The sequence below is a fragment of the Triticum aestivum genome, chromosome 3B (assembly GCF_018294505.1).
Source record: "Triticum aestivum cultivar Chinese Spring chromosome 3B, IWGSC CS RefSeq v2.1, whole genome shotgun sequence".
In the NCBI taxonomy this organism is placed as follows: Eukaryota; Viridiplantae; Streptophyta; class Magnoliopsida; order Poales; family Poaceae; genus Triticum; species Triticum aestivum.
This window is the reverse complement of record NC_057801.1, coordinates 420,007,278-420,034,389: the sequence shown is the minus strand read 5'-3', so window position 1 is coordinate 420,034,389 and position 27,112 is coordinate 420,007,278. Positions and strand designations below refer to the sequence as shown.

General features: G+C 50.9%; 1 pseudogene; it reads left to right on the top strand.

The window, feature by feature from the left end:
• The first annotated feature begins 11,411 nt into the window (after positions 1-11,411).
• LOC123067521 (hydroquinone glucosyltransferase-like) lies at positions 11,412-25,873 on the top strand (annotated as a pseudogene).
• The last annotated feature ends 1,239 nt before the right edge of the window (positions 25,874-27,112 follow it).

Sequence of the window (27,112 nt, the reverse complement as noted above, 5' to 3'; positions counted from 1 at the left end):
AGTTTAGGTGTGAGTTTAATTAGCACTAATTAACTTAGTTAATTAGTTGACTCACTGACAAGTGGGCCCACGCTCTAATTAACCTAGGTTAGTGCTAACATAACGCTAACTAACTCTATTAGTTAGTTGTTACACTGACTTGTGGGTCCTAGCCGTCAAGTTTGACCTGGGCTGGTGCCTTTGACCTGCTGACGTCACCCTGACGCAATGCTGATGCATTAATTCAATTACTGGATTTATTCTTATACAGGAAATTCCAAAAAATAGTACAAACTTCTAAAAATCATAGAAAATCAACCGTAACTCCAAATGAAACAAATTATATATGAAAAATGATCAGAAAAATCCAATCTATCCATCTGCACTAGTTTCATGCATGTTAGAACACATTAACCTTGCTGTTTAGGTGAAACAAGTTAATGCACTAATATAACCTCTTAAAATGGGTTTGCATTTGAATCTTTGGTTCAAATGGACTCATCCCAGTCTGTTCTAGCTTGCATTAGCCCAAAACACATTCATATTGCCATGTCATAGCATGCATCATATTGTGCATTGCATTGATCGTGTTTCTTCTCTGTTTGCCGGTGTTGTTCCCCCTCGGTAGAGGTTGCACCGATGTTGTGATCGTTGACACTGATGAAGACTCAATGCTATCTTCAGAAGTGCCAGGCAAGCAAAACCCCCTTCTTCATTCCGATACAATCCTACTCTCTCGCTCCTACTCTCTTTTACTGCATTAGGACAACAACGATTCATCTGTTACTTGCTGCGGTAGCTGAACCCCTTTATCCTCTGCATGACCTGTCATTGCCACAGTAAATAGATGAAACCCACTAGCATGAGTAGGAGTTGTTTGAGCCCTGTTGTGCCTACTCATTCATGCTTCTTTGTCATGCCTGCCACTGCTTACAGTTGAGTCAGGTCCAATTCATCGGGGATGAATCGGAGGTGTGTAAACATGTCCAACTATGTGTGAGCTAAGTGTGTGAACACGATTTGGTAAAGGTAGCGGTGAGAGGCCATGTAGGAGTACATGGTGGGTTGTCTCATTGAAACCGTCCTCAGGAACGGAGTTTTGTGTTTGTGATCCATGAACAGTTACTACCACACATTGGGCTCCGGGCACTCCAAGCTCTCTTGACTTATTAATCAACATAATCTCTGTCCAGGAGTTGCAACTAGTTTCTGGTGTTTGTAGGTAGTGTTAGTAGTCTACCAAGTGGCACCCGGTACAGGTGGGCTTGGGACAGACTAGGCACCGTGGCACGGTGTACCAAGCGTAGATCCACCCGTTGAGGTGGGCTTGGGAACCCTGCACACATCGTTTGGAGCCGTGAGCGACACCCCGACCGGATCTCCTTGCGGATGGAACCTGAATAGGCGATAAACCTGGATGAGAGACTTGTGTGGTTAGTTAGGTCGTGGCCGACACCCTCGCTGGGCTTCCGCTTAAAGGTTGTCGAGTACATGTTGTGTAAACGGCGATAAGTGGTGAGAGCGTGTGTGAAGAAGTACACCCCTGCAGGGTTAACATCATCTATTCGAATATCCATGTCCGCGGAAAAGGACTTCTGGGTTGCCTGTACAGTTCATAGACAAGTGAAAGTGGATACTCTAAAATACGCAAGATAAGCGTGAGTGCTATGGATGGCGTCCTCGTAGGGAGACGGGGGCGGATCCATAGTGGTGTATTGATATGGTGAATATGTGGACTCGTGTGCGCCACCTCAAAGAGTTATTTGCAGTTGTAGTCCAGGATAGCCACTGAGTCAAAGCTGGCTTGCTGCAGTTAAACCCCACCACCCCCTTTCTTGATAATGATGCATATGTAGTTAGTTCTGATGTAAGTCTTGCTGGGTACATTTGTACTCACATTTGCCTATTTTATGTTTTTGCAGAGAGACTTCGGTCTCGCTAGTAGTTCCGCGTGGACTTCGATGTTTAGCTTGTTACCTCAGCTACGATCTTGTGCCCTCGGCAGGATCTGGTATATAGTCAGGCTTCTCAGCCTTTTCTTTTGTAGATGTTTGTACTCAGACATGTTAAGCTTCCGCTTGTGCTTTGACTTGTATGCTCTGAATGTTGGGTCGTGAGACCCATGTTTGTAATATCTCGCTCCTCGGAGCCTATTGAATAAAATACTTGAGTTGTAGAGTCATGTTGTGATGCCATGTTGTATTTGCACATATCGAGCATATTGTGTGTATGTTATTGAAATGCTTGGTATGTGTGGGATCTGACTATCTAGTTGTTTATCCTTAGTAGCCTCTCTTACCGAGAAATGTCTCCTAGTGCTTCCACTGAGCCATGGTAGCTTGCTACTGCTCCGGAACACTTAGGCTGGCCGGCGTGTGTCCTTCTTCGTTCCTATGTCTGTCCCTTCGGGGAAATGTCACGCGATGAATACCGGAGTCCTGTTAGCCCGCTACAGGCCGGTTCACCGGAGTCCTGCTAGCCCAGTGCTACAGCCTGGATTCACTCGCTGATGACCGACATGTTCGATGTTGGGTCATGGATGCCTGTCCCTGTAAGTTTGTGCCACTTTGGGTTTACGACTAGCCATGTCAGCCCGGGCTCCTTATCATATGGATGCTAGCAACACTATCATGTACGTGTGCCAAAAGGCGCAAACGGTCCCGGGCAAAGGTAAGGCAACACCCGTGGGGATACCGTGCGTGAGGCCGCAAAGTGATATGTGGTGTTACATGCTAGATCGATGTGGCATTGAGTCGGTGTCCTGACATTCATATGGTAGGAATGGAATATCTTGGCCCCAACATATGAGTAGGTAGTTCTCTCTCAGAAAATGTATGCTGGAAGTGTAGGTTCGTTCTGATGGCTCTCTCCACGAATGAAGAGGAGGCGGAGGGGTATATATAGCCTCCACACAAAATCTAACCATTACACACAATTTACCAAACTCGGTGGGACCGAATCAACAAACTCGGTCGGACCGATTTAGCAAATCTAGTGACCGTTAGGATTTTCGGTGGGACCGATATGGAACTTGGTAGGACCGATATGGTTAGGGTTAGGGCATAACGTAATCTTGGTGAGACCGATTACACAAACTCGATAGGGCCGATTTTGGTAATAAGTTTTCCAGAGAGTTGGTCAGGCAAACTCGGTTGGACCGATTATACAAACTCGGTAGGACCGATTTTGGTAATGAGTCAACCAGGAAGTTTGCATTGTAATCTCGGTAGTATCGATTGCTCAAACTCGGTTAGACCGATTTTGGTAATGGACATACATAGAGAGATTACAATCCCATCTCGGTGAGACCGAGATCCCTATCGGTGAGACCGATTTGCCTAGGGTTTGTGGCAGTGGCTAAGACATTTGAACTCGGTGGCACCGGATAGAAAAAATCTGTGGGGCCGAGTTTGACTTTAGGTTTAGGACAAATGTGTGGAAGTGGGAAAGTAGTTGAGGGCTTTGGAGCATATCACTAAGCACTGTGGAGCAAGAAACTCATTAAGCAATACCTCATCCCTTCTTGATAGTATTGGCTTTTCCTATAGACTCAATGTGATCTTGGATCACTAAAATGTAAAATGAAGAGTCTTGAGCTTTAAGCTTGAGCCAATCCTTTGTCCTTAGCATCTTGAAGGAGTTCCCACATCCTTTAGTCCATGCCACTCCAGTGTTGAACTTATCTGAAACATGCTAGATAAAAGTGTTAGTCCAACAAGAGATATGTTGACATTAATTACTAAAACCACCTAGGAAGCACTTGTGCTTTCAATCTCCCCCTTTTTGGTAATTGATGACAACATACATCAAAGCTTTAGATAAAGATATAAAGAATAGCAAGTAAAGCTTCAGAAAGACATGTAACAAGCATAGGCTCCCCCTACATGTATGCAATCATATGAATATGGAATATAGAAGCATGTGAGAGCATAACCATGATTGAGCAGGCAATGTGTTACATGTATCTTGACCATATGCATCAGAGCAAAGAATATTAAAGAAAATACCTTCATGCCCATGAGTCCTTCTTGCAAACAGTATGTATATCAGCAAGAATTCCTCATACACATGATTGTGATGCATATACTTACCTTGTAGTCTTGAGTTGGCTTAGGATGGAATGAACCTGCGTAAACAAGGTTAGATAACACAGGTACATCTACCAGCCAGAGCAAACAGAAGAAACCACAAGAATACCAAGACTGGGATGACATGTAGAGAGTGAGTACTAAGTACCACATTGGATTAGACATGTCCCCAAGAGTAAAGATATGCAATGAATTTAAATGATTTCTTTCCCTTAGATGTCTTGCTCCCCCTAAATCTAGCATGGGATACTGGGAGAAGATAGGGAACAGAAAGTCAGAGCTGAGAGATATAAATGAACAGAGCTAATGCAAGTAAGCACATATGAACATGTCTTTCCCCTCAATTAGACATGTGGCATCTCTCCTCTTGAACACCAAGCATCTGGGATCTTTGAGAAAGACTTTCTACTTGAGCATTCTCTCCCCCTAGAGATCTCTTTCTCCCCTTGAGGAGGTGATCTCTCTAAGTGATAAGCTTTGATGTGATCTCTCTCTCCCCTTTGACATCAATTTCCAAGAAAGGTCTTCTGGAATTTGTCATGAATGGGTTTGGTCCTTGAGGAACAGCACAAAGCAATGTTAAAAATGTGATGCTTGTAGAGGACAGGATTCATTGAGTGGAGCTGGATCAGAAGAAACACAGAATAAGTGGCAAACTATTTTTCCTGTTATGAAATCGGTGGCACCGAGCGGTATGCTTCGGTTGTACCGGAAGGATTCGGTTGGACCAAAAACATCAAATCGGTGAAACCGAGTTCAGCGCAGAGAAAACACTTGTCATCTCAGCTCACTAGACTAGTAAGATCTCACAAGGATTTGCAAGGAATTTACTGAATGATATGCAATAAATTTGATGCAGAAAAATGCAGAGCAAACAGAAAGAAATCTAGATGAAGTTTTTTTGAAAGGGGAAATAAATATGCATGAGACAAATGCAAAAGCACAGAAAAGAACACAAGAGAACTTCATCTAGAAATGGTCGGCGACAAAGTCACTTATGTTAGAGTATATTGACTTAGGAGTCAAGTGAGATCACTTGATCATTGGTCATACTAATCGTTTAAGCTCAAAATGGGGTTGCCATTTTTCGTTTAAGCATCTTGATGTATTCACATCTTGTCGAGTTGCTTTTGCTCATGACTTGGAGTAAAGCTTCTCTAAGATGGAATAACATACCTTGGTTAGTGTTGTTGTCCATGTAGTTGAGCATGTGTGGGTTGCTCAAGGTTGATGTAGTTCATCAAGAGTTGGGAGCACCACTTGGAATTTGAGTCCATCTACCTACATGGGTTAGTTCTTGCAAGGAAGAGCACTTGTGTATCCAAAAATGACAATCATGAAGCTCAACATAGAATTTTTCAAAGGATATGTTTGAATGGTTTCATGCTTCCTTGTCTTCAACCACCATGGTGTAGAGACTTGGTGATGTAGAGATTGCTCAAGATTTGAGTTTATTACAATCTCATGGAATTTGATTCAATCAAGTTCCTACATGGGTTAGATAACATGCAAGATGCAAATATATCCAAGACATAAGATTTTCATCATAAGAGAAATACCAAGGATTAGTCATAAGCTCATGTCTTGCATGTATCCAATGGAGTTTCTACTCCAAGTTTGAAGCATCAATGATGTTCAATTCTCCTCTTAACCTGCAAAACACTTTCTCATCAAGAGGTTTAGTGAATATATCCGCTAATTGCTTTTTGGTGCGAACATGCTTAAGAACAATGTCTCCCTTAGCAACATAATCTCGAATGAAATGATGACGAACTTCAATATGCTTCCTTCGAGAATGTTGTACGGGATTATGACCAATTTTGATAGCACTTTCATTGTCACAAAGCAATGGAACATGTTTCACATATATCCCATAATCTTTAAGAGTTTGGTTCATCCAAAGTAATTGAGCACAACATGAACCAGCGGCAATGTATTCCGCTTCGGCGGTGGATAAGGATACCGAGTTTTGTTTCTTGGAGGACCAAGACACAAGAGATCTACCAAGAAATTGACAAGTACCCGAAGTGGACTTTCTATCAACCTTGTCTCCGGCATAGTCCGAGTCGGAGTAGCCAACAAGATCGAAAGAGGCCCTCTTAGGATACCAAATGCCAAAATTTGGTGTATGGATTAAGTATCTCACTATCCTTTTCACGGCCTTAAGATGACATCCTTTAGGAGCAGCTTGATATCGTGCACACATGCACACACTTAGCATGATATCGGGACGTGAAGCACATAGATATAACAATGAACCAATCATAGAGCAATAAACCTTTTGATCAACCGGTTCACCATCTTTGGTCAAGTCAAGATGTCCACTAGTAGGCATGGGTGTAGACATACCTTTGCATTCTTGCATATTGAACTTCTTGAATAAGTCCTTGGTGTACTTCGTTTGAGAAACAAAGGTACCTTCCTTAGTTTTCTTGATTTGTAATCCAAGAAAGAATTTGAGTTCACTCATCATAGACATCTCAAACTTCTCCGACATTAGCTTCCCAAACTTTTCACTAAAATGAGGGTTAGTTGAACCAAATATAATATCATCAACATAGATTTGGCACACAAATAGTTCTCCAATAACCCTTTTAGTAAAAAGTGTGGAATCAATTTTCCCAATTTCAAAGCATTTTTCAATAAGGAACTTGGTCAAGCATTTATACCACGCTCTAGGAGCTTCTTTAAGACCATAAAGGGCTTTGTGAAGTTTGTAAACATGATTGTGTTTCTTAGGATTGACAAAGCCGGGAGGTTGCTTAACATAAACTTCCTCCTCTATTTCACCATTTAGAAAAGCACTTTTAATGTCCATTTGGTACATGGTGATATCATGATGATTAGCATAGGCAAGTAAGATGCGAATGGACTCAAGTCTAGCAACGGGAGCATAAGTCTCACCATAGTCCATACCTTCGACTTGTGTGTAGCCTTGGGTGACGAGACGTGCTTTGTTGCGAACTACTTTTCCATCTTCATCTTGCTTGTTGCGAAACACCCATTTGGTACCGATTATGTTGTGGTTGTTGTCGGGCTTCTCAACCAATGTCCAAACTTGATTCCTCTCAAAGTTGTGTAGCTCTTCATGCATAGCATTTATCCAATCCGGATCTTCCAATGCTTCTTCGACCTTCATAGGTTCAATGCTAGAGATGAAAGAATAGTTTTCACAAAAGTTAGCTAAACGAGTTTTAGAGCGAGTGATTCTCCCGGTTTGAATATCATTGTAGATTTTCTCAATGGGATGATCTTTAGCAATTCTTGCTCGAACTCGTGAAAGCTTTTGCTTGGTCCTTGGTTGAACTTATTCTTCATCTTGTTCTTCTTCTTGGCCTTCTTCATTGTTGGCGTTGTCGTTCTCTTGTCGTGGTGGAGAAGGAGGTTGTTGATGTTCATCTTGATGCACTTCCTGGTTTTCTTCATCTTGGTGTGTCCCACTTGTGGATGCTTCCATATCAACTCTTGGTTCACCTTGTCGTGAGGTAGAAGCTTCCACTTGGACGGATGAGGTACTCTCCTTCACTTCCGTTGGACGGACCTTGCCAATAGAGAAGTCTTGGATTGCTTCCGAAGGATCTTTGTCTCCTACATCAATTGGCAATTGCTCTACTTGCGAGCCGTTAGATTCATCAAACTTCAAATCTACCGTCTCTTCAACCTTTCGGGTGAAATTGTTGTAGACATGTTAAGTGTGAGAGTTTGAGCCATAACCTAGTAGGAAACCTTCATGATACTTAGGAGCAAATTTAGAACAACGATGCTTATCAAGAATGTAGCACTTTGAGCCGAATACTCGAAAGTATCCAACTTGGGGTTTGTTACTGGTAAGGAGCTCGTATGCCGTCTTGCCGAGTAGCTTGTGAAGATACAAGCGATTTGTTGCATGGCAAGCTGTCTCAACCGCTTCTGCCCAAAAGTGCTTCGGTGTCTTGTATTCATCAAGCATCATTCTCGCCATTTCGATGAGCGTCTGGTTCTTCCTCTCAACAACTCCATTTTGTTGAGGTGTGTACGTAGCCGCGAACTCGTGTGAAATCCCTTCTTCGTCAAGAAAGGTGTCCACGTTTGCGTTCTTGAACTCCGTTTCGTTGTCGCTGCGAACCTTCTTGATCTTCACTTCAAATTGATTTTGGACCTTCCTAGCGAAGTTTTTGAAGATCTTTTGGACCTGCGATTTATCATCGAGAAAGAACACCCACGTAAATCTTGAAAAATCATCAACTATAACTAGACCAAAAGAATTTCCACCGAGACTCTTGTAAGAGTTGGGACCAAAGAGATCCATGTGAAGTAGCTCGAGTGGCCTCCTTGTGGTCATGATGTTCTTCACGGGATGCCTTCCTCCAACTTGTTTACCTGCCTGACAAGCGCTGCAAAGTCTATCCTTATCAAATATGACATTGTTAACACCAAGAATATGATTTCCTTTAATAAGCTTGTCAAGGTTTCGCATACCAACATGACCTAATCGTCTATGCCATAACCAACCTTTTGAGGATTTAGCAATGAAGCAAGTTTTAGGTTGAGCCTTTTTAGTGAAATCAACAATGTATAGATCACCTCTACGCACACCGGTAAAGACCATTTTATGATTATCTTGACGAAACACTTGGCAATCTACTTCAGTAAATAGGACATTGAAACCAAAATCTGCAAGTCTAGATACTGAAAGTAAGTTGTATCCAAGAGATTCAACGAGCATGACATTTTGTATGGAGCTATCATGTGATATGGCCACCTTACCGAGGCCAACCACCTTACCCTTTGAGTTGTCACCAAAAATGACATACTTTCGAGGACTATCATTTTCAGCAAGCTCACGAAACATGTCTTTATCTCCGGTCATGTGATCGATACATCCACTATCAAGAACCCATGCCTTTCCTCCTGGCATATATCCCCGAAGATTTGCCATAAGACCAAAGTGTCTCATTGCATCATCAAGATCAAAGTCACTATCATCATCCTCATCCTAGTATCCATGTTCAACATCCTCATGTGGTGGATCAAATCCTAGAGAGGGTGATTCGTTAGAGTGAGTTTGACAATGATCTTGCTTATGAATTTTTATAGCTTCGGAAATAATATCACTAATAATTCCAACATCTCCTTTGGCACGCATAAGGTTTGTAAGCTCAAATAGACGATCACCAAACATAGGATCACTAGTATTCATCTTACTCAAAGCAATAGACTTATGGAGAATTTAATCAAGATTTTTCAAGGTATAATTCAGAAAGCATTACTCAAGAAATTTCCACATAGTGTAGGCACACCAAAGAGTAGGCAAACATCCAATCAAGTTTCTAGGAAATCCTCTAATGATAAGTTCGGCAGTTCTAAGATTCCTAATCATGTCAATTGACTCATCAAGAGTAGGATGCATAGGGTCAACATGAGGTGCACAGGGGCTAGCAATGTACTTGTTCAAATGATATTGATTGAAAATTACAAGCATCTCATTTTTCCACTCATGAAAATAATCTCCATCAAGTATAGGCACTCTATATCTAAGACTCCCCAAAGTAGACTCATCCATCTTCCTCCAATGGTGATTAAACCAAGGCAATGGAGACCAATGCTCTGATACCACTTGTAGGACCTTGAGAAGAGGTGTCTAAAGGGGGGGTGATTAGACACTAAGTACCAAAGTTGCAGTTTTTAACTTCTTTAAGTTTAAGTGGAGTTTAGGCACAAGTTTAACATTCACAATACATAACAAGCAAGCATGCAAAGAGTGTATGAGTAGCGGAAAGTAAAGCATGCAACTTGCAAGAATGTAAAGGGAAGGGTTTTGGAGGATTCAAACGCAATTGGAGACACGGATGTTTTTTGCGTGGTTCCGATAGGTGGTGCTATCGTACATCCACTTTGATGGAGACTTCAACCCACGAAGGGTAACGGTTGCGCGAGTCCACGGAGGGCTCCACCCACGAAGGGTCCACGAAGAAGCAACCTTGTCTATCCCACCATGGTCGTCGCCCACGAAGGACTTGCCTCACTAGCGGTAGATCTTCATGAAGTAGGCGATCTCCTTGCCCTTACAAACTCCTTGGTTCAACTCCACAATCTTGTCGGAGGCTCCCAAGTGACACCTAGCCAATCTAGGAGACACCACTCTCCAAGAAGTAACAAATGGTGCATTGATGATGAACTCCTTGCTCTTGTGCTTCAAATGATAGTCTCCCCAACACTCAACTCTCTCTCATGGGATTTGGATCTGGTGGAAAGAAGATTTGAGTGGAAAGCAACTTGAGGAAGGCTAGAGATCAAGATTCATATGGTAGGAATGGAATATCTTGGCCTCAACACATCAGTAGGTAGTTCTCTCTCAGAAAATGTATGCTGGAAGTGTAGGTTCGTTCTGATGGCTCTCTCCACGAATAAAGAGGAGGTGGAGGGGTATATATAGCCTCCACACAAAATCTAACCGTTACACACAATCTACCAAACTCGGTGGGACCGAATCAACAAACTCGGTCGGACCGATTTAGCAAATCTAGTGACCGTTAGGATTTTCAGTGGGACCAATATGGAACTCGGTAGGACTGATATGGTTAGGGTTAGGGCATAACGTAATCTCGGTGAGACCGATTACACAAACTCGGTAGGACCGATTTAGGTAATAAGTTTTCCAGAGAGTTGGTCAGGCAAACTCGGTTGGACCGATTATACAAACTCGGTAGGACCGATTTTGGTAATGAGTCAACCAGGAAGTTTGCATTGTAATCTCGGTAGTACCAATTGCTCAAACTCGGTTGGACCGATTTTGGTAATGGACATACACAGAGAGATTACAATTCCATCTCGGTGAGACCGAGACCCCTATCGGTGAGACCGATTTGCCTAGTGGTTTGTGGCAGTGGCTAAGACATTTGAACTCGGTGGCGCCGGATAGAAAGAATCGGTGGGGCCGAGTTTGACTTTAGGTTTAGGACAAATGTGTGGAAGTGGGAAAGTAGTTGAGGGCTTTGGAGCATATCACTAAGCACTGTGGAGCAAGAAACTCATTAAGCAACACCTCATCCCTTCTTGATAGTATTGGCCTTTCCTATAGACTCAATGTGATCTTGGATCACTAAAATGTAAAATGAAGAGTCTTGAGCTTTAAGCTTGAGCCAATCCTTTGTCCTTAGCATCTTGAAGGAGTTCCCACATCCTTTAGTCCATGCCACTCCATTGTTGAACTTATCTGAAACATGCTAGATAAAAGTGTCAGTCCAACAAGAGATACGTTGACATTAATTACCAAAAACACCTAGGGAGCACTTGTGCTTTCACATGCATGTAAAGGGCACAACGATAGGACGAGCATAGATACACCTCTCACCTCTGTGGATCATGGCAGCCCCGCATATAGTCCTTCTGATGAGCCCCGGGGCTAGGCACGTCCACACAGTGGCCGACCTCGCGAGGCGCCTCGCCACGGACCACGGCTTCACTGCCATGATAGTCACCTATACCAACGACTCCTTGCCCACCCAACACTCCTCCATTCTCACCTCCCTAGCCTCGTCCGTCACCACCTCCGCGCTCCCTGAGGTGCCCACTGACGACCTCCCGGGCGACACCCGCATCGGGATCCGCCTCATCACCGCCGTCCGCTACGCCTTGCCTCACTTGCGCGACCTCCTGCTCCACCTCCGCGACTCCCCCGCGGGTCTCGCCGCTGTCGTGGGAGAACACGGACACCTATGGGGCCGGTGGACCGGGCCCATTTCGGTTCGGTGGGGAGCGGAGATCGCATGAAGAGCAGATCGAGGCGAAGCACACGAGCGATTTACCCAGCTTCGGAGCTCTCCGGAGAGATAATACTCCTACTGCTGCTTGTCTGATTGTATTGCGTTCTTGCTCGGGAGCGCGGAGTGCTACAGTACACCTCAGCTGCTAACAAGACCAAGCGTGAGTGCTTTCTGGTTTCGAACCCGCCCCCCCCTACGTTGCGCATGGGCCTCCTTTTATATGCTCAAGGGGTCACCGACAGGTGGCAACGCATGCAAGGGTAAAAATGGAAAAGAGGTGCGGTTGGTACACCTACTTGTACAGTGTATCATACCTAACCCTGACGGCAGGGGACAAAGGCATTAAATGCCCGTCTGCGTCGCCCAAACAGTGCAGAAAAGTGACCGTTAGGGGCGCCACCGCTTGCCATGATGGTAATCTTGTCAGCGCCGCTTGCCACCTCGCACCGCTGGCTGCACAGCCTTTTGCCACGTGCGCCTGGAACGGCCCCAGGGCGACACATTGGTGGATGCGCTGGAGCGTGGGTACAGAGTGGTAGCTTGCCACGGCAAGCGCCTTGACGCGATCGTTGTCTTGTCGCGCCCGGAAGCTTGTCACTCACCGGGCCTTGCCGGGGCGCGAGGCGCGTCATGGCAAGTTCCTTGAAATGCCTTGGTTGGCCTTCCCGGCAAGCTCCTCTTGCCGGGGTCTTGTCTCCTTGGCTTAAACACTTTGTTCTTGAATGGCTCCAAAGGAACCACGGAGGTCCTTGGCGGTCACCCGGCAAGCCTTGCCGCGGGGTGCTGCGACTGCCCGTGCACAAGTTCGGGATACTAGGGTACCCCTACTCTAGTACACCGACAGGAGCCCCCGGGCCTGGGCCACACACGGTGCCGAGCGCTGTTGGACCAGGCCCAAAACAGGGCACGGGCACGCGCGGCCTGGGCCACGCCGTATCTTACTCCGTATCCACCGCGCCCTCCCTTAACGGCACGCGTCGAATGCGGCGTCGTGGGAGAGATCGTGGGTGGTTCTTTATTCAGAAAAAGCGTAAGGTTCGCCTCCTCCCTCTTTATAAGCAGGGGAAACAGGGGTAGTTCCCCCATCTAGCCAGTTGCTGTTCCAACCTCAGAAATCTCCGCCGCTCCCCCCTTCCTTCCCAGAGCAGAAAGAGAGAAGCACTCCGCCCCCCATCGCCGCCGTCGCCACCAACGCCTTCGATCTCCCCCACCACCTCCGCCATGGCTCCGAAAGCCGGGAAGGCTGTGAAGTCGGCCGAGGCGCTGCGGCTCGAGGCGCTGCGAAAGGAGCGGGCAACTTTCCCCCCTTAGCTCGCCGCGAAGGAGCTGAGGGAGTGGTACTACCTCTTCTGGTCGACGGAGACGCGAGCGCATCCGCGCACGAAGGTACTCTCCGCCGCCGCTTTTAAACGGGCTCCGAACGGATATCCCTTCTTCATGTTGTTCTTCTACTGCGGGCTCTGCCCGCCCTTCTCTGAATTCTTCTGCGATATCATGAACACCTACGGGTTCCACCTCCTTGACTTCACCCCCAATGCTGTTCTGACCATGGCAGTTTTTGCACATCTCTGCGAAAACTTTGTCGAAGTCCACCCAAACGTAGCTCTTTTCCGCCACTTCTTTATGCCCCGGGTCGAGAGAGGAGAGCCTCTATCCGGCGGGATTGCCTGGATCTCGAGGGCCGGCAAGAAGGAAGCTTATCTGGAGGGGGAGTTCCGCAGCAAATGGGAGGAGTGGAGAGCAGACTGGTGCTGGATCATCGAGGAGAACCCGCAGCCATTCACCGCCCAGCGCCAAGCCCGAGTAGTGCGCGGCGGCGATTGGAGCAGTATGGCCCCGGAAGACGATAGGCTGAAGATCGCCGTCACCCGGATTCTGCGCCTAAGGCTTGCCGGGCTCACTGTAGGCGCCGTTGGTGCAGATTTTCTTTGCCGCCGCATCACCCCCTGCAAGAGAGGAGGAGGCCCGCCTGGGAGTTCGGGGGTCCGGCGGATATCATGAGGCTGCGCCCGGGCCTCAACTTCAATTTCACTGTCCTGGAACTGGACGTGATGCTCAAGGAGCTGTTCAAGCACGACCCTCAGCATCCTGAATGGTTCAGGTTGCCGGCGGGTGTCGTTCCGCTGTGCAACAATTCCTCGCTCGACCGCATCCGTGCAATGATGCGGTTGTGCGACTCGCATGGAATTGTTCCCACTAGGCAGGAGCCTGCAGACGACGTCGTGTAGGCGTTCTTTGACGGCTTGGTGGAGGTGGCGGTCCACTCCGACGAACAGAAGAGCCTCACCCGCGACACCACTGACGCGGAGATGCAGTGCATCGCCACCAGGGCGAAAGAGGCGGCGGCAACCGCTGCCGCGGGCGAGTTTGGGTTCACCATGGAGGAGGCAGAGGCAGCAAAGGCGGCAAGCCTTGCCGAGCGAGAGTGGCTTGACGGCGAGGAAGAGCTTGCCGGGCCTGACGCCGAGTCGAGCGAACCCGCCGAGGGTGCGAGCGGCCCGCCATCTCCAGGCAGCTTGCCGCAAGCGGAGCCCCTAGCGCAGCCCCCAGCTCCACCAAGAAGGCGTCTCCGCAGGGCCGGGGATGTAGCAGGGCGGCAGACGAGTCAGCAGCCGTCGCGCCGCGCGACACGCTCCACCGCGACAAGCACTGTTGCCGCGGGAGCGCCTCACGCCGCTGCGGCAACTGGAGCGGGGTCGTCCCGGACCACCGCCGCTGCCCCCGCCAAGCGGCCAAGGGAACCTACTCCTCCGTCTCGTCGCGCCGAAGGTGGGCCGGACTTCGACCTCTCCGCACTCAGCTCCGACGAGGAAGAAGAAGAGTAAGATTCTCTGCTCGTACTTGTAGTTCTTCAATTCTTGCTGTTTTTGTCTTGTATCTGATTTGCTTTACTCTGAACTCATTCCTTTTCAGGACCCTGGCCCAGAGAGCGGCGAAGAGGGCCAAGGCTCCGGTGATTGTCGTCGAGGGTGAGCCCACCGCGACAGCAGGGGGCGCGCCCGAGACCACCTTGCCGGACCCGGCAATCATTCTCCAAAGCAGCCCCCAGCGCAGCCCCCAGCGTAAGTATACAGTTTACCTCTCGCTGTTAGGCGCGCATGGGTGTTCTTTCTTTGCTGATATCTGATTCTTGGTTTGTGTAGGAGCAGAGCAGCCTCACCAGGAGCATCCGGAAGCCGCCCCCGAGATGCTATCTGCTTTGACTACACCGCCAAGGGAGGATTCCCCGGCAAGGGAGCGTTCTCCGGCAAGGGAGAAGTCTCCGGCAAGGGACAGTTCTCCGGCAAGGGGCGGTTCTCCGGCAAGGGACAGCACCAGCGACCCTCAGGTGGTGGAGCCCATGACTATGGAGCCCAGTACATGTAACCTTTCTTGCTTGAAAACTTCCCTTGTGTTCTTCTTCTTCCGATCTTCTTTTTGGATATTTGCTTGACTTTTTCTCTCTTTTCCCGGCCGTCAGATCCATCTTCCACGGAGCCGATGGAGACCGAGGCCACCATCGAGGAGAACGCGCGCGGTAACACCAACGACGCCGCCGCCACTGAGGAGGAAGCTGGCGCCGATGATCCTGCCGGCGAAGAGGCCGCCAAGGCTGCTGCCGCAGGAGCTGGCGAGGGGTCCGGCGATTGCACTGACGATCCTGAGGCCGCAGGAGCGCAAGGTGCTACACCGACCGCCGATCCCTCCGCCGTCGGCGCAGCGCCAGGCTCCGAGGAGCCCCAGCCCGGCGCCTACTTGAAGGCCGGCGATGGCGTCTTCATCAAGCTCCCCTGGGCATCAAGCTCCATGGCGCCGGTCAAAGGAGAAGCTTTTGATGGAGAGGTGCTTGCCTCCGCCGGGCTGACGCTGGTTGACGCGCCGAGAAGCAGCAGTGGTGAGTCTGAGGAGGAGCAGCTGCTGCGGAAGCTGGTGTCGCTCTACCGCGCCCGACAAGCCAAGGTGGAATCCCGGGAAGCGCTTGTCGCACAGGCGGGAGTAGACATCGAGAAGCGTGCGGAGGAGCTCTAGAGTCGCAACCAGGAAGCTCTCCGGCCTTTGGCAGAGGAGCGGGAGCAACTCGCCGAGGAGCGGAAAGCTTTCCTCCTCGAGAAGGCCGAAGCCGTAGAGCAACAGCGGCTTGCCGCAGAGGAGTTGTTTGCGCAGGAAGGCGAGTTGGCGCAGCGGAAGGTTAATCTTGACAGCCACGAGGAGGAGCTCGCCGCGCGCGAGCAAACATTTGGCGGGGCTCTCAAGGAAGCAAAGGACACGGCCGCAGCTGCCGAGGTCGCCAAGAAGGAGCTGGAGACGAAGGTGGCGCAGTTGGAGGCTGATCTCAAGGCGAGCGGTGAAGAGCTTGCCGCACTCAAGCGTGAGCGCGAGAAGGACGCCGACGCTCACGGCGAGCTGCAGGGTCGTCTCGTCGAGAAGGGCAAGGAGCTGAGCGCCACCAAGGACTCCAACGCTGATCTTGAGTTGAAGCTGGCTACTTTGACCCAGACGCTGGATGGCGCCAAGGAGCGGGAGGTGGCCTTAAAAGAGGAGATCAAGGCCAACGAAGTGCTGCTGACGAGGGCCGCCGAAACCCAGAACATTTTTAGGGAGACGGTGGAGCTCTGGACGGAAGGCCTCGTGAACATCGCCGCAGTCATCGACAGTGAGCTGGCGCAGCTGGGGATGGAGGATTTCGGGTACTCCTCCGATGAGAACCTCCAACCTAGTGCCAAGCTCACTCTGTTCTTCAAAGGCGTGGCGACGGCCCTCCAGCGACTCTGGGAAAGGATCCCAAAGCAGCTGGCCGACGAGTCGCGCACGATCTGCGCAAGAGTTCTGCAAAAGGTGTTGGTGAAGGTGGCCTTCCGCAACACAGGCCTCAACCTCACCAACATCCTCAAGAAGCTGCCGGCGGATGCTGATCTGGAAGCGCTCAAGGCCCTTGTCGCACCCATTGTGGACAAGGTGAATGAGGTCAAGAGGGTTGATGGTGATCGCGTAGATTAGGCCGCCCGTTCCCTCCTTTTCTTGTCGCTGTTGGTCATGTTACGGGAACAATCTATTAGAGCTGCGACAAGTTATCTTGTAATATAACTTTATTTTGGGTATCGACTGCTATGTTATTTCCTTTACTTGATTCTTTCCTTTGTATGTTTTTGCCCTACGCTTTTAGGGAACTTGCCGGCGCAGGCACCTTAGCCGCGAGCGCTGAGTGCGGAATGTCAGCAGCCTGCTGGCGGTGCCGCTACCGACAAGAAACCTTGTCGCAACTAGTCGCAGCACACTTAAATTGTTGAGCGGACTCGAAACAAAGTAAGGGCGCAACTAGCTACGAGTTGGTTCCTCCGCGCACAGGTTTTCCATACAAAGCACGGTCGTTCAAGGAAGATAACTCAAAATTTTAAAACTGATTGCTCAAACTTTGGCAACTTAGCTTTTCTGTCGTTTGCTTCCCGGTAAGGCGAAACTTTCTTGAACGATGCCTGGTCCACACCATTATCTTCTCCTTTCCCCCCGGCAAACTTGTGGGCGAGGGAACCTTCCCTTTCTTTGAGAAAAAGAAAGAAGAGAAAATAACATTATGGAGCATTACGGCTCGTTATTGCTTACCGGGGGTAGGTGCTGCACAAAGTGTCAGATAACACATGCAAAAAATAAAAAGCATGAAATTGACAAGATGTGCGGAGCATATGAGCTTTATTTATGCACGGGGTCTTCGCCCGGCTTTGTACAAAGGATTACATGCAACAGCGACAAGACTTGTACAAAAGGTGGTTGCCGGAACAGGTTCCGGCAACCGCGCCTTACGGGTAAAACTTACGAAGATGCTCAATGTTCCAGGAGTTGCTCACCGAAAAGCCATCTTCGGTCTCAAGGCGGACAGCGCCGGGCCTAGTGACTCGTTTCACCCGGTAAGGGCCTTCCCACTTCGGCGTCAACTTGTTGGAATTCTTGGCGGACTGAACGCGCCGAAGAACAAGGTCGCCTTCCTCGAGACTTCTGGCATTAACTTTGCGGCTATGGTAGCGGCGCAAAGCTTGCTGGTATCGAGCAGCTCGTACAGCAGCCTGAAGACGGTCTTCCTCAAGGAGCAGCGCGTCATCTTGTCGCAGCTGTTCCTGCTCGAGCTCATCATAAGCGAGCACTCGAGGCGACCCGTATACGAGTTCCGTGGGGAGAACTGCCTCTGCTCCATAGACGAGAGCGAAAGGTGTCTGGCCAGTGGCTCGATTTGGCGTCGTCCTGATCGACCAAAGAACCACCGGCAGCTCCTCAATCCAGTTCTTTCCGCACTTGTGCAGCCTGTCGAAAGTCCTGGTCTTGAGCCCGCGCAGCACTTCAGCATTTGCCCTCTCCGCTTGACCGTTGCTTCTCGGATGAGCAACAGAAGCGAAGCAGACCTTGGCGCCAAGATCTTGGACGTACTGCATGAAGGTGCGGCTCGTGAATTGCGTGCCGTTGTCGGTGATGATCCTGTTAGGGATCCCGAAACGGCAAACAATCGACCTGAAGAACTTGACTGCTGACTGTGCTGTCACCTTCCTCACTGCTTCCACTTCCGGCCACTTTGTGAACTTGTCGATTGCAACGTACAAGTACTCAAAGCCCCCGACAGCTCGGGGAAAGGGGCCGAGGATGTCGAGCCCCCAGACCGAAAATGGCCAGGATAAAGGGATCGTCTTGAGAGCTTGAGCTGGCTGGTGTATCTGCTTGGAATGGAACTGGCACGCTTCACACTTGGTTACTTGTGCAGTTGCATCCTGGAGGGCTGTCGGCCAAAAGAAACCTTGCCGGAATGCTTTGCCGGCAAGTGCTCTTGCGCCAATGTGGTGACCACATATGCCTCCATGTATCTCCGCCAACAAATTTTGTCCGTCTTCCCGGGGAATACACTTCAATTTCACACCGTTGAATCTCCTTCTGTACAGTATGCTGTCGACAAACTGGTATATACTTGACTGCCGGGCTACTCTTTCCGCTTCTTCTTGCTCTTCGGGAAGTTCTCCTGTCTGAAGGAAACAGACAATCTGCTGTGCCCATGCTGGAGCTTGCGGCTCGACAATAAGGACTAAAGGCACATATGCTGCTGCGGGAACATCCGCTTCTATGGCGAGATCCTGTGGTTCAGCCGGAGCTTGATGTTCCCCGGCAAGCTTGCCGGAGCAAAACTTGTCGGGAGCGTCTGCTTCAACGGAACAAACCCTAGGGCTTGCTGGAGCAGACTGCTCCTCAGCACCTTTGGTGTTGATCTTGGGGACCTTCTTGGCGGCGGCTTCGGGGAGCTCTGCCGGAAAATAGTCACCAAAAATCAACTTCCTCTTCTTGCTCTGTCCAGTTGATGGCGTCACAGACGGTTGAGTCAGTTTGAGCACAAAGATCCCTGGTTCCACAGGTAACTTAAGTGCGGCGCACTTTGACAGGCCATCGGCAATGTCGTTCTGAGCTCTTGGGACATGTTCCATCTGTAGGCCGTCAAAGTGCTCTTCTAACTTTCTCACTTCATCAACGTAAGCTTCCATCAACGGACTCTGATAATTCTTGTTCACTTGGCGGACGACAAGCTGCGAGTCACCCCTGACAATGAGCTTCTTGATCCCAAGGTCTGCCGCGATCCTGAGACCGGCAAGCAAACCTTCATACTCTGCAGTATTGTTCGTTGCTTGCTCCTTGGGAAAGTGCATCTGGACTACGTACTTGAGGTGCTCTCCGGTGGGCGCGACAAGCAGCACGCCCGCACCGGCGCCTTGCAGCGAAAAGGCACCATCAAAGTACATGAGCCACTCTTTGCTTGCTTCCTTGACGGGGATGCTCGTTTCTGGAATTTCTTCATCTGGTGTTGGCGTCCACTCTGCTATGAATTCTGCCAATGCTCTGCTTTGGATAGTTGAAGTGCTCTCAAACTTGAGGCCAAAGCTTGACAGTTCCAGTGCCCACTCGACAATCCTGCCTGTTGCTTCTGGATTCTGCAGTATCCTCTTCAGCGGAAAACGAGTGACAACTGTGATCTCATGTGCTTGGAAGTAATGGCGCAGCTTTCTCGAGGCCATGAGAAGGCCGAAAAGCAATTTCTGCACACCAGAGTACCTCGACCTAGCCCCCTGCAGAAGGGAACTGACAAAGTAAACTGGGCGCTGCACCATTTTCTTCTGCATCTCCTCATGCGCCTGCGCAGATCCATCCTTGTCGGGACCAGAGCTTGTCGGCGAAGCCCCCTGCTTGTCGCTGGATGCATCTGCCGTGGTTGCTGGCTCATCATCCGCCTCCCTCTCCGCCACTAACGCAGCACTAACCACTTGATTGGTTGCCGCTATATACAGCAGCAACTTCTCTTGTGGCTTAGGTGCGACAAGTGTTGGAGTGGAGGACAGGTATCTCTTCAAGTCCTGCAGCGCAGCCTCCGCTTCCGGAGTCCATTTCATTGGACCTGCCTTTTTCAATATTTTGAAAAATGGCAGGGCGCGCTCAGCAGACTTAGATATAAACCTGCTGAGAGCAGCCACGCAACCGGCAAGTCTTCGTACATCCTTGACGCGCTTTGGTGCTTCAATCTGCTCAATGGCCTTGATCTTGTCGGGATTGGCTTCAATTCCCCGCTGAGACACAAAGAACCCGAGAAGCTTGCCGGAGGGGACTCCAAACACACACTTCTCGGGGTTAAGCTTGAGGTTGATCTTGCGCAGATTTGCAAAAGTTTCATCTAAATCTTGAATTAGAGTTGCTTTGTCCTTGCTCTTGACCACTATGTCATCCATGTAGGCTTCCACATTTCTGTGTATTTGTGGCTCAAAAGCGTCATGGACTACCCTTGCAAATGTTGAACCAGCATTCTTCAAACCGAAAGGCATTCGTACGAAACAGTATGTGCCACATGGAGTGATGAATGCGGTCTTCTCCTCATCCTCTTCTGCCATGAAGATCTGATGGTATCCTGAGTATGCGTCAAGAAATGAAAGCAGGTCACATCCGGCCGTGGAGTCAACAATCTGGTCAATGCGCGGCAAGGGAAATGGGTCTTTGGGACAAGCTTTATTAACATCGGTAAAGTCGATACAAAGCCTCCATTTCCCGTTTGCCTTGCGCACGACTACAGGATTGGCCAACCACGTAGGATGGAGCACTCCTCTGACAAGGCCTGCTGCTTCCAACTTCTTGATTTCTTCTGCAATGAATTCTTGGCGCTCCACTGCTTATTTCCTGACTTTCTGCTTGACGGGCCGCGCATGAGGACAGACGACAAGATGGTGCTCGATTACTTTCCTGGGAACACCGGGGATGTCAGACGGTTTCCATGCAAACACATCGACATTTGCCCGCAGGAAAGCAACGAGCGCGCTTTCCTATTTAGGGTCGAGCGTGGCACTGATGGTGAAGGTACCACCAGTGCCGTCCTCCTTGGCGGACACCTTCTTGGTCTCTGGTGGAGCTGCCTTTGTCTTCTTGCACTTGCCGGTGGAGCTCGATGGTGCGTCCTCGACGGTAGCGCAGCACTCCGAAGAGGTGCGCTTGCCGGAGTGGGCATCAGAACTCTTGCCGGACTTGGCCTTCTTCTTCCCCCCGGGAGCTTCAGCGGCAAGTGACTTGCGTTCTGTTGCGGCTGCTGCTTCCCGGTAGATCTTGTCGGCGCAGATAAGGGCATCCTTCTTGTCGCCAGGGACAGAGATGACACTTATCGGGCCGGGCATCTTCAGCACGTTGTATGCATAGTGAGAGGCCGCCATGAATTTGGCGAGTGCTGGACGGCTGAGTATCCCATTGTAAGGCAATGGAAAGTCAGCAACGTCAAAAGTGACCCTCTCAGTCCTGAAGTTCAGTTCGCTGCCAAATGTCACCGGCAACGTGATCTTTCCCTTCGGCTTGCTCCTTCCCGGATTGATTCCTTGGAATGTGCCGGTCTCTTCGAGCTTGCTGTTAGGGATCTGGAGTTTCTAAAGTACCGCGGAGGAGATCAGGTTCAAGCCGGCCCCGCCGTCAACTAGCATCTTAGTGACCTTGAGGTTGTGGATAGTTGGTGAAACCAACATCGGCAAGCACCCGACCGCAGTTATGCGATCAGGGTGGTCCTCAATATCAAAGATGATAGGCGTGCCGGACCATTTCAGAGGCTTGCGTGACTCGACGGGTGGTTCTGCCGCATTGACTTCTCGCACCCACTGCTTGAGCTGGCGGTGTGAAGTACGTAGAGAAGCACCGCCGTCAACGCACAGGACCTCTTTGGCTTTCTGAAACTCCTGCTCATCGGCCTCGTCATCATCCATATCTTCATCTTCGTCGTCATCTTCATCCTTGTCGCGGCCGTGGGGAGGCCTGTCTCCTTGCCGCTGCTTGGCCTTGCCGCGGCGTCCTCCTCGGTCGGGACGTTTCTTGCCGGATCCTCCAGCACCTTCTTGGGCTTTCTCCTTGTCGCGTCGCTCGTACTCAGCCTTCTGCTGCTCGACAAGCTGCTCGACCTTCTTGCAGCTATGGAGGTCATGGCCCTTGGTGCGGTGGATCTTGCAATACTGCTTGTCGGTGCTGCCCTGCTTGTCGGCGACCGCCACAGCCTCGCCGAGGGTACCAGCTTTGGCTTTCTCGGCGCCACCTCCGTTGCCGGACTGCTCAACAACTAGCACGTCTTTGCCTTTCCTCTTCCTGTTGTTCTGCTGTCGGTTTCTCTTTGCCGGGGCGGCATCCTCGCTGTCAGATCCTCCTGCTCCTGCATTCTCTCCGGGGAGTCTCCTCCCTTCCTCAGCACGTGCACACTTGTCGGCCAGGGCATATAGCTCACTGACGTCTCTGATCTTGCACATCGCCATCTCCTCCCGCATCCTGCGGTTACGCACGTTCTAATGGAACGCGCTGATGACCGCGGCAGGGTGGACATCTGGGATGTTGTGCTGTACACGGCTGAATCTCTGAGTGTACTTGTGCAGGGACTCTCCTTCCTTCTGGATGAGTATATGAAGGTCGCTCTCTTGGCCATGAGGTTTGTGGCCGCCTGTAAAGGCGCCGACAAACTGATGACATAGATCTGCCCATGAGGATATGGAGTTGTCCGGCAAGTGCATGAGCCAGGATCTAACGTTGGGCTTGAGCACCAGCGGGAAGTAATTGGCAAGGATCTTGTCGTCCCGTCCCCCGGCAGCTTGCACCGCGATGGTGTAGATGCTGAGGAACTCCGACGGATGCGTCTTGCCGTCGTACTTCTCTGGTACGTCTGGCTTGAAATTCTTCGTGCTGGGCCACTGGACTTGCCGCAGCTCACAAGTGAACGCAGGGCAACCTACCGCGTACGGCAAGTCGCCTGGTTCCCCTAGCGCATGCATGTCGACAGCTGGCCCAGCGCGCTGGTCGGATTGACACCGCGCTTCTCTTCGGCGCTCGATGCGAGTACGAGCGTCTTCTTGCTGCCGTTCCTGAAGAACTTGGCGCTGATCGCGACGAGCTCGAGGGTCAGATGACGCGGTGGAATCAGTGTCGAGGTTGACCCGGCGAGTCGGTGATCTTGGCCTTCGGGGTGGAGAGTGCACGGTGGTTGCACCCCCATCGGTCTTGTCGCCATCGGCTCGCGCCTGGCAATCTTGCCGCGGCTTCGATGTACTCGGTTGCCATGGGGTGTCGCCGTTGGCGAAGCCGATGAGACTCTGAATGGTGGCCCTCCAATCGTCGATCTTGTCCGCCGTTGGAGGGTAATCCAGGAGCAGTTGAGCTCGGGCCAACGCTTCTTCTGGAGTCTTCAGTGGCGGCGGCGAACGGTGCGAGGAGCGGGATATGCTCGGACTTACAACTGGATTGGAAGGAGCAGCATCCCGTCCTGGCGACCGTGTCTTGCTCGTGCCAGCATGTTGGCGTGCATGCTGGTCTTGAGCGCCCCGAGATCCACCAGCTCGATCTTGATCCAACGAACGTATGGTACCGCGAGTACCATGACGCTGTCGGTCCCGCGCCTCCTGGGATGGGCGCGGTGCATGCACGGACGCCGAGGTCTGCGCAGCCTTGTCCTTGGACCTGGCCGCACCGTGGGCTCCCTCGTCGACGCCCGCTCTTCCGCCGGCGTCTACCCCACCACCCGTTTGCTCCGGTGGTGGTGGGATCGATGTGGACGGAGCAGCCACCTCCGAAGCCATCTTCTTCGGTGGCATGTCGATGAAGATGATGAAGAGCTAGCTTGCGTGAACGCCGGATCAGGTTCACACAACCTCGACGCCCCCTACCTGGCGCGCCATAGATGTCGTGGGAGAACACGGACACCTATGGGGCCGGCGGACCGGGCCCCTTTCAGTTTGGCGGGGAGCAGAGATCGCACGAAGAGCAGATCGAGGCGAAGCACACGAGCGATTTACCCAGCTTCGAAGCTCTCCAGAGAGATAATACTCCTACTGCTGCTTGTCTGATTGTATTGCGTTCTTGCTCGGGAGCGCGGAGTGCTACAGTACACCTCAGCTGCTAACGAGACCGAGCGTGAGTGCTTTCTGGTTTCGAACCCCCCCTACGTTGCGCATGGGCCTCCTTTTATATGCTCAAGGGGTCACCGACAGGTGGCAACGCATGCAAGGGTAAAAATGGAAAAGAGGTGCGGTTGGTACACCTACTTGTACAGTGTATCATACCTAACCCTGACGGTAGGGGACAAAGGCATTAAATGCCCGTCTGCGTCGCCCAAACAGTGCAGAAAAGTGACCGTTAGGGGCGCCACCGCTTGCCACGATGGTAATCTTCTCAGCGCCGCTTGCCACCTCGCACAGCTGGCTGCACAGCCTTTTGCCACGTGCGCCTGGAACGGCCCCAGGGCGACACGTTGGTGGATGTGCTGGAGCGTGGGTACAGAGTGGTAGCCTGCTGCGGCAAGCGCCTTGCCGCGATCTTTGCCTTGTCGCGCCCGGAAGCTTGTTGCTCACCGGGCCTTGCCGGGGCGCGAGGCGCGTCGCGGCAAGTTCCTTGAAATGCCTTGGTTGGCCTTCCCGGCAAGCTCCTCTTGCCGGGGTCTTGTCTCCTTGGCTTAAACACTTTGTTCTTGAATGGCTCCAAAGGAACCACGGAGGTCCTTGGTGGTCACCCGGCAAGCCTTGCCGCGGGGTGCTGCGACTGCCCGTGCACAAGTTCGGGATACTAGGGTACCCCTACTCTAGTACACCGACAGCCGCCTTCTTGGTAGACGTGCTCTTCCCATGGGGGCTCGAGGTCATAGCCAAGCTCGGTATCCCGTGCTATGTCATCTTCAGTACCAACCGCATGTTTGTCGCTCGCTGCTCCACCTCCTCGAGCAGGACAGGACCACCACCTGCGAGTACCACGACCTCCTCCCGGGGTGCGTGCCACTGCGCGGCGCCAATCTGTCGATCCCATCCAGGACCGCGCCAATCCGGTGTACCCCCTCATCGTGGATCTGGGGTGCCAATACCTCTCCTTGCCGACAGCTTCATCGTCAACATGTTCGACGGCATGGAGATGGAGACCATACGCGCGTTCCACGAGTTATCCGACAAAGGTGTGTATCCTCCAGTTTACCCAGTGGGTCCCTTTTCCCAGTAGTGCTTCGACAAGTTTGCCGACCACGCTTGCTTACGCTGGCTAGAGGGCCACCCCGCCGGGTTGGTAATGTATGTTTGCTTCGGCAGCGGCGGCTCGCTGTCTATGGAGCAGACCGCCGAGCTGGCAGCCGGGCTGGAGGCGAGCGGGCACAGGTTCCTGTGGGTGGTGCGTTTACCCAGCGACAAGGATAATAGTGCGGGGTACCTCGGCGGGTCGTCGGAGAATGACGGCGAGGACCCTTTGAGCTACCTACCAAAAGGGTTCGTGGAGAGTACGAGCGGAACTAGCATAGGGCTCGCCGTGCCGCTCCGGGCCCCGCAGGTGGAGATCCTGAACCACCACGCCATGGGAGGTCTCGTGTCACACTGCGGGTGGAACTCGACGCCGGAGAGCGTGGCGTTCGGCGTGCCGATGGTAGCGTGGCCGCTATTCGCGGAGCGGAGGATGAACACGGTGATGATGGAGGAGAGGAGCGGGATGGCGTTGCGGCCGAAGGCAAGGGAGCAGGACGGCCTGGTGCCATGGGAGGAGGTGGCCAAGGTGGTGAAGGAGCTGATGGGCGGGGAGAAGGGGGAGTGTTAGGCACTCAATCTCATTTTCAGTTTCAGATACAAATCACAAATAGCAGTAGGTTTTTTTATATACAACGTGGAGAGGAGGAAAAGAAGAAAGTGAAAAAGCAAAAGAAAGGTCGTCGGTGCCGTTTGCCTGATCCTACTTGGATGTCTTTCTCTCTGGGTCGCGTGGCTTAAGTAGAGCTCACCCATTCACGGCCCACGAATCTTCGGTTGGGATGCCTGATCATGGCTGGCTTGGCGATGACGCGCCCCTCTCCTTGATTGGTCCACTTGGCATTCCCTTCTGCTGGCGTGGCCTAGTCAGCTGTTGCGGCAGCGTTATTGCCACTTCCCTCTCCATTCTTACTTAGTGTGCTGACATCCCCTCCTCATTGACTTGCGGCTTGCCCCTAAGCCGGTAGATGAGGAAAGCGGTGGTGGAGGGAAAGGGCGTCCTCCCAAGTGGCATCGAGAATGTCAGGATCAGACCAACGGACTAGTATTAGCTCACGACGGCCGGAGGGTGTGTGGCGCCATCGGCTGTTCAAGATTTCCACTCGAACAAGAGAACTGTCAGAAGGAACTGGCAAGTTTGAAGAGACAGCCGTACCTGGAGCCAAAGCTTTCTTCAGTTGTGAAACATGAAAAACAGGGTGAATCTTGGAGTCATTTGGCAAGTTCAGCTCGTAAGCCACTGGATTGATAGCTCGTTTGACTGAAAATGGTCCAAAATATCTAAATGCCAATTTATGGTTAGCCTTTTTTGCCACTAACATTTGGACATATGGTTGCAACTTGACAAAGACTGAATCCCCTGGTTTGAACAAGCGATCAGTGTGCTTCTTGTCAGCTTGGACCTTCATAATGTGCCTTGCTCGGTGCAAATGTTGCTTCAAGATGATCTAGATCATCTGGCGCTCTTCGAGCCATTCTTTCAGATCTGGTATTTTGCAAGTAGACGCCGCTTCAATGCCTCAGTGTCTCGGTTCATGGCCATACACTGCTTGGAAAGGAGACGTATCCAATGCTGAATGATAACTGGAATTGTATCAGAATTCCGCGAGTGACAAGTATTGACTATGGCGGCCCGAACAAGCATGTATGAAACATCACAGAGAAATTTCCAAACACTGATTGACCCATTCTATCTGCCCGTCAGTCTATGGTGGTAAGGTGTGCTCATATTCAGTTCAGACCCAATCACATGGAACAATTCCTGCCAAAGCTTTCTTGTGAAGACCGGGTCCCTATCTGAAATAATAGC